Raw genomic sequence first — 11626 nt, 5'->3', positions numbered from 1 at the left:
TCTGGCCAAGGATATCAGCAAGTGAGAGAGCCACTCACTATCCTACTCTTTGAAGATGCTTCTCCGCTAAATCGGGGTTTTTAATGTATCAGGCATGCATTGTGCAACCCATTGTAGGCAAGGCATGCCCTTAAGGATACATTTAGTAACTGTAGGATGTTTCCTAAGGGAAATTACAATCTGGTGAAGGACCCCAAACTTATACTCAAATAGCTGTATTGCAAGGTAGATTGGGATAGTGCTCTGTCAGAGATACAGAGAGAGGCAGGAGGATAACCCTGACAGATCAAGTGAGAAAATAATGGCTACCATTTTTAAGTTGTTTATCTACCCGAACCACGGGGAGCAAGGCCAGATCACAGAGTCTGGTTCAGGTTCAAGGATGTCAAGGAATAGATTTGATTCAAGAATGCTCATACTTTGATTTATTCCCAAAGTAGTAAAAAACTAGTGCAAAGAATGTAATGAAATAAGGATGTCAGTGGGTAGAGGGGGTTCTGGTTCCCCATTGCCTTACCTGTGTCTCCTGGAGGGGCACTGAAAGATCGCTAGTCTCAGCAGCTATGTGGGGTGAGATGTCAGTGAGAACAGAGGAGCCTGGAAAATGCTGGGCTCAATGCTTTTTACATCCCCAGCAGGTCAGCAAAAGAGACAACTCATGCATTACAAGTTTTTTCTGCATGAACCAACCTTCTCTGAATGTTCTTTACATGTCCCTTGGTGCACATATGCAAGAGTTTTCTGAGGTATATACCTAGGAAGAGAGTTATTGGGTCATAGGGGATAATCTAGTTAAACTCTTATTTGTTTCCCCATGTGTTGTAGCAATTTACACTCCACCATCCGTGCGTAAATTTCCATTGCTGCACATTCTTGCAAAAATCTTTGCTAATCTGGTGGGTGTGGCATCTCATTGTGGATTTAATTTGCACTTCCCAGTACTAATGACGTTGAGTGCCTTTTCACAAATGTATTGGCCATTATTGCTTTCTCTTCAGTGGAATGTCCATTTATCACTTTTGCCCATTTTTCCCCATTGTGTTGTTAGGTTTTTTCTGACCCATTATAGGAATGCTTTATGTATTCTAGAACTTATTGTCTAAGTGTGTGGCAAATGTTTCCTCACTATTTATGGCTTTTCCTTTACTCTCTGTATATGAGTTTTATTTTTGAAGAAATGCTTAAGAAAAGACTTAACGGACTAATGGTGGTGCCATCATATGACTTGGATGATGCCTCTCACCTGTTGTCTCTTGCATTCCTGACTGTAAATTGGCAACTGGACTTTGCTTTCTGCTTAGACCCTATAAAAATGAAGGCTCAGTTAGATCATGGGCTTGTGGATTAGTAAGACCCGCTAGTTTGTGATAGGGAGGCCCAGAAAAGTCATCATGGAGGGCTTTAGGAAGGAGAGGATGGTTGAATGTCAGGAGAGTGGGAGAGTCAGCAATAGATAGCAATGCAGTCAGGCAGTACTTGGCAATAGCAAAGTCTAGTAATAGGTAAAGAGACCCAGCTTTAGGAACTGAGGATAGGGGCAAGATCTGGAACATTTCGGAGTTCTAGGCAAGATAGTCGTGCATCCCTTCAAATATTAATTGAGCACTTTGTAGGTTCCATTCTAGAAGCTTGGAGTACATCGGTGACCAAGTCAGGCAGTTAAAGACTCTGCCTTCATGGAGTTGACAGATTTTTAAGGAGAGGCAGATAATAAAAGTAAACAAAATAAAACAATTTCAGATAGTAGTAAATGCTATGAAGGAATTAAAACAGGGTAATGAAATAATAAAAAGTGACTGGGAGTGATACATGACACAGGATTATCTAGGCTTGCCTCCCTGAAGAGATGATATGGGAGGCCTGAAAGATGAGAAGAAACCAGACATGGGAAGAACTGTCAAAAAAGAGCCCCATGCAAGAGGACCATCAAGTGCAAAGGCCCTGAGGTAGAAACAAGCCTGAAAGGTTCAAGGAGCAGAAGAAAGCCAGTGTAACTGGCATAGAGTGAGTAGAATGTGGGGAGCTGAGGTCAGAGAAGCAGACAGGTGGAGTCCTGATCACTGAAGGGTCTTGGAGGCCATGGCAAGGAGTTCAAATATTTCTCTAAATAAAATGTGAAGCCTTGGGAGGATTTTAAGGAGAGGAGTGAGATCATCTGATTTACAGTTGAAAAAGATCATTCTGGCTTCATTGGTGAGCAAGCTATGGGGGGCCCCAGTAGACGCAGGGAAGACCAGGTGGGAGGACGTTGTGGAAGTCCACATCAGAGCTATAACAAGGAATAAAGTACTGACACACGCTACAACATGGATGAACCTTGAAAACACGAAGCTAAGTGAAAGCAGCCAGACACAAAAGCCTGCATATTATATGACTCTGTCTATATGTAATACTCAGAATAGGCAACTCTATAGAGAGAGAAAATAAGTTAGTGTTTTCCAGGGTCTGGGGAAGAGCGGGAGTGATTGCTAATAAGTACAGAGGTTTCCTTTTAGGATGATGAAAATGTTCTGGAATCTTTAATGGTGATGGTTGCACATTCTTGTGAATACACTAAAAACCATTGAATTCAACACTTTAATAGGATGAATTTTATACTATGTGAATTACATCTCAATTTAAGAAAAAAGAAAGAAGTCTGGGTCCGATATGACGAAGATAACCTGTGGGATTGGAGGGTGGCACTCGTTGCAATTTAGCGCAAGAAAAGTTTGTCTATTTTTGGCATGAAATATCCAAATTTTGCTATTTAGTCCCTGGATGTTCCTGGTAACCATGAAATCTTCCTCTCCTATTTTGTGAAGGCATTCACCTAAGACATGTCTGTACCAATGACTATGCTACAGTCACTAGCTTGAATTTTTTCAGGGCAGAAAATACTTCATAAAAATCCAGATGGGGGACGTTGGTCTTTATAGTCTCTTTAATATAAATAACTATGAATAGCATCCTTATCTAAAAAATGGAAAGTAGATACTATTTGTGAATAATGATAACCTGTTATGTCTAAATGCTTTATACAATGCTCATTCATTCATTCAGTGAGGATTTGTTAAGCCAGTGTCAGCTGTAAGATTTATAGACTCAGAAAATGCTGAAAATTCTGTCCTGTTTTATCTTCTCTAAGACCACCTGCATCCTGTCATGCAGCTTCTTAATTTCCTGTTATTTACTGCCTATGCTCATGCAGGATGAATCATTTAGAAATACCACCCTAATTTCAAACGTGAAATGTAGAGAAAAGTTTTTGCTTAACAGCGTCTAATACTGAAAAGCTCTCCTGAGGTTATGGAAGTTAAAAGCAAACTACTCCAGCAACCCAATTTAGTCTATAGTCTCTAAGTAAAATCCAGGGTGGAAGCTAGTTGTGGAGCTACAAGCGGAGGCCCAAGAGGAGATGGTCATTTGGGGCAATTACAGGAAAATGACCAAAAGACTAGGGGTCTGGTTAGTTCAGAAAATGGGTATCTATTATTTAGTGACAAGGATACATGTCAGCTCTCTCCACAAACATCTTTGGCATCTGGATGAAATTCCCGTTTTATAAGTGAGTTTGCCTTCTCTTTGAACACTATTTCCTATGTTTTATAGTAACTCCAATAATCCTAATTCTTCCTTTTCCCACCTATCTCTTCAAATGATGTAGATGTCAATCTCTCTGCTTCTGGAAAATCTCTTGACTCAGAAGAACTTTTGGAGGAACTACATCGTACTGAGAAATCACCCCAGGAGAAATATTCTTCTAAAAGACAACAAAAGAACAAAGAATACAAGAGATGGAGGACTACAGATCAAATACATCTATGTTTCCTAGGACTTCCTGTTGTAGGACAGTCAACTTTGCCCTGATAATGACACAGCAGCTCACATAATTGTAAGAAATACAACGTCCTTTACAGGAGAGGGAAGCTGTTCTTATTGTCTCTAATTACTTGATAAAATTAATTTTGAACAATTTATGGGGATAAAATCAACATGATTAAAAGTCCTTGCCCTTGAGGTTGTTTTCAGCTTCATCCAATGCACATAGTGACTGTCATGTGGACTGATGGCAAATAGAAGATTCGTGTGTCCAAGAGACATTCTTGCTAATGTGTTTGCAAAAGGAGCTAGGTTTCATCCCTTCAATGTCTTGAGGTCAGGCGGCGCTGTGAGTGCAGATACTGCCGGTAAATTCTCTAAGCACAGGCCAGGGAAGATTGACACGCAGCCTGAAAGCAGCACAGGTTTATCTCAGAGAGCCTTTCGAGAGAAATTCCTTTCGAGAAAAGCAGTAAGAGAATATTTTAAAAAGCAAAAGTTAATAACTTTTTTGCAGCGACATCAATGCCCGCAAGGCTAGATTTTCACGTGTTAGATATTCTGAGGGTAAAACCATTATAGAAAAGCTAATTTGAAACATGGCATTAAAAAAATTCCGGTCCACTGAAGGCAGAATCTTTTCTTTGTTCTTTAAATCGCAATTAAAATATTGATACATACTAGTGAAAGATTTATTAGATTTTCTTGACATATTTATGAGTCACATTGGGGCAAAGCTGGCAGAAAAACAAATACTTCCGTGTGAGGTTTTATAAAAACAGAACCTAAAATGTAATGATAGCTATAAAAACACAAGGACAGATAAAGTAAATTTTATTATTTCTACACAGTGAATTGCATAGCCATTTTTTATTGCTAGACTGGTTTTCAATCTATTTAAAAATGAGTCAGAGCACTATATTTTCTAAAAACATCTGGTATTTGTGAAAAAATACATAATTTCCTTACATAGACATATTGAGATAAAATTTTTATTGCATTTGGTCAAAGGTAATTGAAGAAATGAGAAAAAGTTGGTATAATTTGATCTTTTAAAAATGCTAAATAATCAAGAGACCTGGAATGAGTTTCTTAATATAAAAATAAGCGACATTCAATTAGTATCGTAAAAGGAGTAATCACGTCTCATTTTATCTCTAGTGTCTCAAATAATCTTAGCTCTGATTTTTTTAAGTGGACCATGCAAATATGAAATGCTGAAAGTTGTATATATGTATGTCATATTGCTCTAAATTAAATACTAGGTGATATTATTTTAAGAAATTTAAGAAATTTCTGAGAATACCATTAGCTTAGGTTGAGTCTTTGTTCATCTGTAAAGTAATTAAATCCCTTTTTTCTCAAAAATTAATCACTCCCTTTTCCTTAATCAGCTCCTTTTTCTATGTTTTCACCCATTAGTATAATTTCAGATGTAAACTACTTTCAATCTTATTGAGTTTTGACCCTAATTTAAGAGTTTTTAAACAGCTTAAAGAGAAAAAGCAGAAATAGACAAGATAACATGTTTACTGCTTAGAAAAAACTGAAAAATAAAATTAAGGCAATTGCTGCCTTAACTGAGTCAGGTCCCAAGCAGGTTCACTCCTGGTCTCTCTATCATGACATCCATTTGTTTGATGTCTGTTGGTTCAACTGCCAACAAGTGATTTCTGGCAATTGTAATTGATGTATCAAAATCAACTTGAACTTCTTTTTCTCACCCTTTTAGCCTGCTGTATGTTTATTCTCTTTAAAAATGTATTAAGGAATTGCCTCCAACTCCTGTCCTATCCCATCACATTGTTACTATTCCATCTTATACTAGAGCTCTTCAAAAGTATTGAGTTAATTCTATATTGGGCAAATCATTCAAGGCAGATAATATGTTACTTTATAGATGACATCTTCTTTCCCCGATCACTTGATAATAAATTGCACCTTTCTTCCTCTCAGCACTTCCTGTCTCCTTTACACAGCTTTATTTTTTCTCCTTGGCACTTATTACCACCTGATATCCCATGCTAGATAGCTCTATCTATATAGTTCTTGTTTTGTTTATTATCTGCCTCCCTTTACTAGAAAGAGAACTCCAAGTCAGGTTTTCAGACTTTTGTTTTATCATTTTAAAAACACTTATGTTATATTCACTTTCATATTGTTTTATTATTTCAAGTTCTTGGTGTTGTTAAGAGTCCTTGGCACAGAGCAGGCACTAAAAGTATGTACAAATGAATAAGGGAAATAACCTGTTTTATAAAACTTTCATTTATAATAATATACAACCTTTAAGCATATATCTACTAATAAATGGTGATACACCCTTAAATTATATGTGAATGATGAAGTGATCTTTTGCTGTATAAAGCATTGCTTAGAATCTTCCTGGGTTCTATTCCCTATTCTGTTCTGCTCAGTTTGGGAGACTTTCAGAACTTGGAATTGATAAAGAAGAGCATCAATAACCAAATAGTAGAAAATAGAAATAAATATAGAAATATTGGGGCCAGCCCCTTGGCCGAGGGCTTAAGTTCACGCTCTCTGCTTCAGAGGTCCAGGGTTTCGCTGGTTTGGATCCTGGACGCACACCTAGCACCACTTATCAGGCCACGCTGAGGTGGCGTCCCACATGGCACAACCAGAGGTGCTCACAGCTAGAATATACAACTGTATACCAAGGGGCTTTGGGGAAAAGAAGAGGAAAAAAGAAGATTGGCAACAGATGTTAGCTCAGGTGCCAATCTTTAAAAAAAAAAAAAAAACATGGGGTCGGCTCCATGGCCGAGTGGTTAAGTTCGCGCGCACCGCTGCGGCGGCCCAGGGTTCGGATCCTGGTCGCAGACATGGCACCGCTCGTCAGGCCACGTTGAGGCAGCGTCCCACATCCCACAACTAGAATGACCAGCAACTAAGATATACAACTATGCACCGGGGGGGTTTGGGAAACAAAGCAGAAAAAAAAAAAAAGAAAGATTGGCATCAGTTGTCAGCCCAGGTGCCAATCTTTAAAAAAAAAAAAAAGAAAGAAATATTGTTAGGAACTGGGATTATCCAACCAAGAAAGCAAGAATTCTTGCAGGCAGTATGACCTCACGACTGAGAACCTGAGCAGCGGAGCTGGACAACACCATCTACTAGATGGAAGACCTTGGGATAAAAATTGACCTTTGATAGATCCAGTTTTGATTCATTTTGAAATGGGAATGTATAGTTTTTTGCCTGCACAACACCCCTTCCTTTGGAAAACCAACCCTTCCCTCCTTTGTAAGAATCTCACACAATTCAAGGATCAATCTTTTGATTTGTGCAGGCGCCATGGTGAAGGCTTCCTCTTTCTCTGTGAGTCTGACATATAAGGACCATTTGGGTTACAGGAAGGGAGGCTGTCTTACAATAACACCATGTAGCAATGAGAGATAGCGAGAAAGAGAGAAGAGACTGAAATTGTTACACGTGCTGACATTCAGCCATGCCTGAAGCCAGGTCCCTCCTTTGGAGTCCAGAGTTAGGTAAATCAAAATTTTCCATTTTTATTTTGTTTTAAGCTCAGTTTCTGAAATTTGCAGTAGCGATTGGCACAAAATAAATGCACAATAAGTTTTACTAGGTTGGTGATGATAATAAGCAAATGAAGGAGGAAGAAAAGTCTTCAGGTAGAAGAGAGGGTTTTGAAAACTTCTAAAGTTTTACTCCTTTTTTTTTTTGTATTTCATAATGAGGAGTGGCAATGTCTGGAACAGGAGAACAGATATTAAAAAGAGGAGAATTCATTGTCTTCCACGAAATTTTCAAGACCTAGACTCACCAATTTTTCAGGAAGGGAGAGGGAGGAAATGGGACAAATTGCTACAGAGGTCTTATCATTCAGACTTCTCAATAAGCACACAACCCAACCTCTCATAAACTTTTTATTTTGAAATAATTATAGACTCACAAGAAGTTGCCACAAAAAATGTACAGAGAGGCCCTATGTATCTTTTGCTTATTTTCCCCCAAAGATAGTGTCTTGCATAACTGCAGTACAATATCAAAATCAGGAAAGTCACATTAGTACAATCCATAGAGCTTATTCAGATTTCACTAGTTTTATGTGTGCTTATATGTATGCATATAGTTCTATGTAATTTTATCAAATACATAGATTCTTGTAACCACCACCACAAGACATAGAACGATTCCATCACCACAAGGCTCACTTACACTACTCTTTTTATAGCCATACCCAGGCCCCTCTCCTCAGCCCTAACCCTAGCAACCATCTGTTCTTCCTCTCTATTATTTTGTTATTTTAAGAGTGTTATATAAGTGGAATCATATAATGTGTTACCTTTGGAGAATGGCTTTTTTCATTCAGGATAGTTCCCTTGAGATCCATCTAAGTTGTGTGTATCAATAGCGTGTTCCTTTTTATTGCATTCCATTTAACCATTCACCTGTTGAAAGGCATCCAGTTTTTGGCTATTATGAATAAAGCTGCTTGTGAACTTTTGAGTACAGGTTTTTGTGTTGACAGAAGTTTTCACATCTCTGGGATAAATGCCCAAGAGTGCAATTGCTGGGTCATATCATAAGTGTTTATTTAATTTTATAAGAGATTGACAAACTATTTTCTAGACTGGCTGTACCATATTACTTTCCCATCAGCAACGAGTGATCCAGTTTCTCTGTATCCTCCCCAGAATTTGGTGTTATCATTATGTTTTATTTTAGCCATTCTGATGGGTGTATAGTGATATCTTGTTGTGATTTTAATGTGCATTTCCCTAATGGTTATTGATGTTGGACATCTTTTCATTTTCTTAGTTGCCATCTGCATGTCTTCTTCAGTGAAATGTATGTTCACGTCTTTTGCCCATTTTCTAATTGTGTTTTTTTACTGTTGATTTTTGAGAGTTTATATATTCTAGACACAAGGTCTTATGTTGAATATGTGATTTACAAATATTTTCTTCCAGTCTGTAGCTTGGCTTTTCACCCTCTTCACAACATCTTTCACAGAGCAAAAGTTTTAATTTTGATGAGGTTCAATATGTCAAGTTTTTCCTTTTGGCTTATGCTTTTTCAGCACATCTGAAAGCTTTTCACCTACCCCTGGGTTCTGAAGATTTTCTTCTATGTTTTTTCCTAAAAGTCTTATATTTTTATGTTTTCTATTTAAGTCTGTGCTTAATTTTAAGTTAATTTTTACATAAGGTATAAGGTTTAAGTCAAAGTTTTGCCTATAGATGTCCAATTGCTCCAGTACTATTTTATGAAAAGGCTCTGATAAACCTTTAAGAATATTAAGTGGACTTGGATTGTGCTTTCATCCTTTTGGTATTATTTTCAAAGCTGTTTAGAAAGTAGGATAATCACTTTTGATTCAAAAGTCACTTTAGGATAATCTTGTTTGCATTGATTTGATTTTACTGAATTTGCAGCCTCTGAAAGCCATCTTTGTTGACAGATCAATTGCATCTCATTACATCTCAGGAGAAGGAATGGCAGCCCCCCTCAAAAGAGCACACTCTTAGAAATGCTGTGACCTTTTCCAGACCAGAAAAAAGTGCTGCTTGTAAAAGTAATGTCCAAATGCCAGTGTTCCCATCATTTACCATAGTTTCTTCTTCCTCGACAAAACCTGGCATTTACATGGGAGTTAATGAGATCACAGAAAAATCAATGCCTCAAGTGTTGCGTGGAAACTGTTTCCCAAAAGCCCATGGATAAGTCAGTTTACAACAAGTGTAAACTGAAACATATGCTAGGACATGACTTCATTTTCAAGAAAACATAGTTTTGAACTTGGACATGTCAAAGCAAAGACCTGTGCGATCCTTCTGTCAACTGGAAAACTATACCGGAAAGGGAGTGTGGGTCTGTGGATGGAATGATACAGTATCTTTTCCCCTGAATTCAACGGGAAGACCTTTACAATTCTCAGGAAAATTTAAGCAGCTTCGTGTATACCCTCAAGAAAGAAAGAAATCCATCAGAAGACAGGTGAGTGCACATAACGCTAACGCACACATGAATCTTTCTCCCATTTATTCCTTAGCTGTGGACATGATAGAATAGCATCAGCCAGTGTGCTGGGGGCTTCAAAAACAATGTGGTTGCATTACTAAGATTTATCGCTACAAATATGACCATTTCTTCAGCAATATATGCCTGTGGAATAATAATAATAGATACTATATTTTACATATATTATTTCACTGAAGACAAGGTAGTTGCAAAAAAAAAGAGAAAAAGAAATAAACCAAAATGGTGATTGTGGTTGTTTTTATTTTCTCTCATTTTCACATGTTTTGCAATGTGGTTAAATTACTTTTCTAGTTAGAAATACATGTATATATTTAAAAGATCATCGAGCTATATACGGAACACTTTTCATTTTATTTTATGTAAATTGTTTCTCAATACAGTACTGAAAAAATGGAGTAATGAAATGCATGCACAAAACACTTGCTACCTATAAATCAGTTTTGTTATTTTTCTTGAGGAAAAAAAAAGACTTGAGAGACTTATCCATTAAGGGCAATGTGTGGAATTTGTTTAGATACTTATTCAAGCAAGTCAATTATATATAAATAAACAATTAGGGGATTCAGAACTGGATATTTGATAGTATTAAGAAATTACTGTTATATTTTTAATGACTGGATAATTTGCATGCAATAAAATGCACAGATCTTAAGCATTCTTTCAGTAAGAGAAGTTTTAACAATTGTATTCCCTTTAACAATTTGGGTAACCACCACCCAAAACAAGATATAGATATAGCTGTAGATATAGAACATTTCTATCACCCCAGAAAGTTCCCTCCTGTTTCTTTCCAGTCAGTAACCCCCTACACTTACCTCAAGGCAACCAATTTCTGGCTTCTAACACCATAGACCAATTTTGCCTATTCTTAGACTTCATATAAAAGGAATCATACACTAATGTATTCTTTTGTATCTGTCTTTTTTACGTCATTATATATTGTTAAATTCATCCATTCTAAGTGTACAATTGAATTTTGTTAAGTTTACCAAGATGTGCAACGATCATATAATCCAGTTTTAGAATATCTTCATCACCCCAATAAAATCCCACATGCTCATATTCAAGCAATCCCCATTCCCATGCCCAAGCTAGGCAATTACTAATCTGTTTTCTGTCTCCACACATTTGCCTTTTCTGGACAATTCATGTAAATTGAACCATACAATATGTGGCCTATTGTGTCTGACTTCTTTCACTTAGCATAATATTTTTGAGGCTTATCCATGTTGTAGCATACATCTTTACCATATTCCCTTTTATTGGTTGAATAATATTCCATTGTATGGATATACCAATTTGTTTATCCATTAATCAGTTGATGAGCGTTTTGCGTTGTTTCTATATTTTGGCTAGTATGAAAATTCCTCTGTGAACATTCATATGTGAGTCTTTGTCCTCACATATTTTCATTTTTCTTGAGTAGATAAGTAGGAGATGAATTACTAAGTCATGTTGTAAATTTATGTTTAACTTTTTAAGAAACAAATTATTTTCCAAAGTGGCTACATCATTTTACATTCCCACCAATAGTGTATGAGGGTTTTAATTTTTCCAACATTTGTTATTTTCTTTTTGATTATAGCCACTCTAATGGGTATATATCAAAATGTTTTTGAGATCTATGTTCTTGCATATATTAGTAGTTCTTTCCTATTTACTTCTCGTTAGCATTCTATTTAAGAATATTCCACTTTTTAAAAATCCATTCTCCTATTTTTGAACACTTGAGTAATTTCCAGTCTGAGACATTATTAATAAATCATATAAACATTCTTGCACAAGTCTTTTTGTGCCT

This window comes from Equus przewalskii, chromosome 3, assembly GCF_037783145.1.
Source record: "Equus przewalskii isolate Varuska chromosome 3, EquPr2, whole genome shotgun sequence".
NCBI lineage: Eukaryota > Metazoa > Chordata > Mammalia > Perissodactyla > Equidae > Equus > Equus przewalskii.
This window is presented reverse-complemented; position numbering follows the sequence as displayed.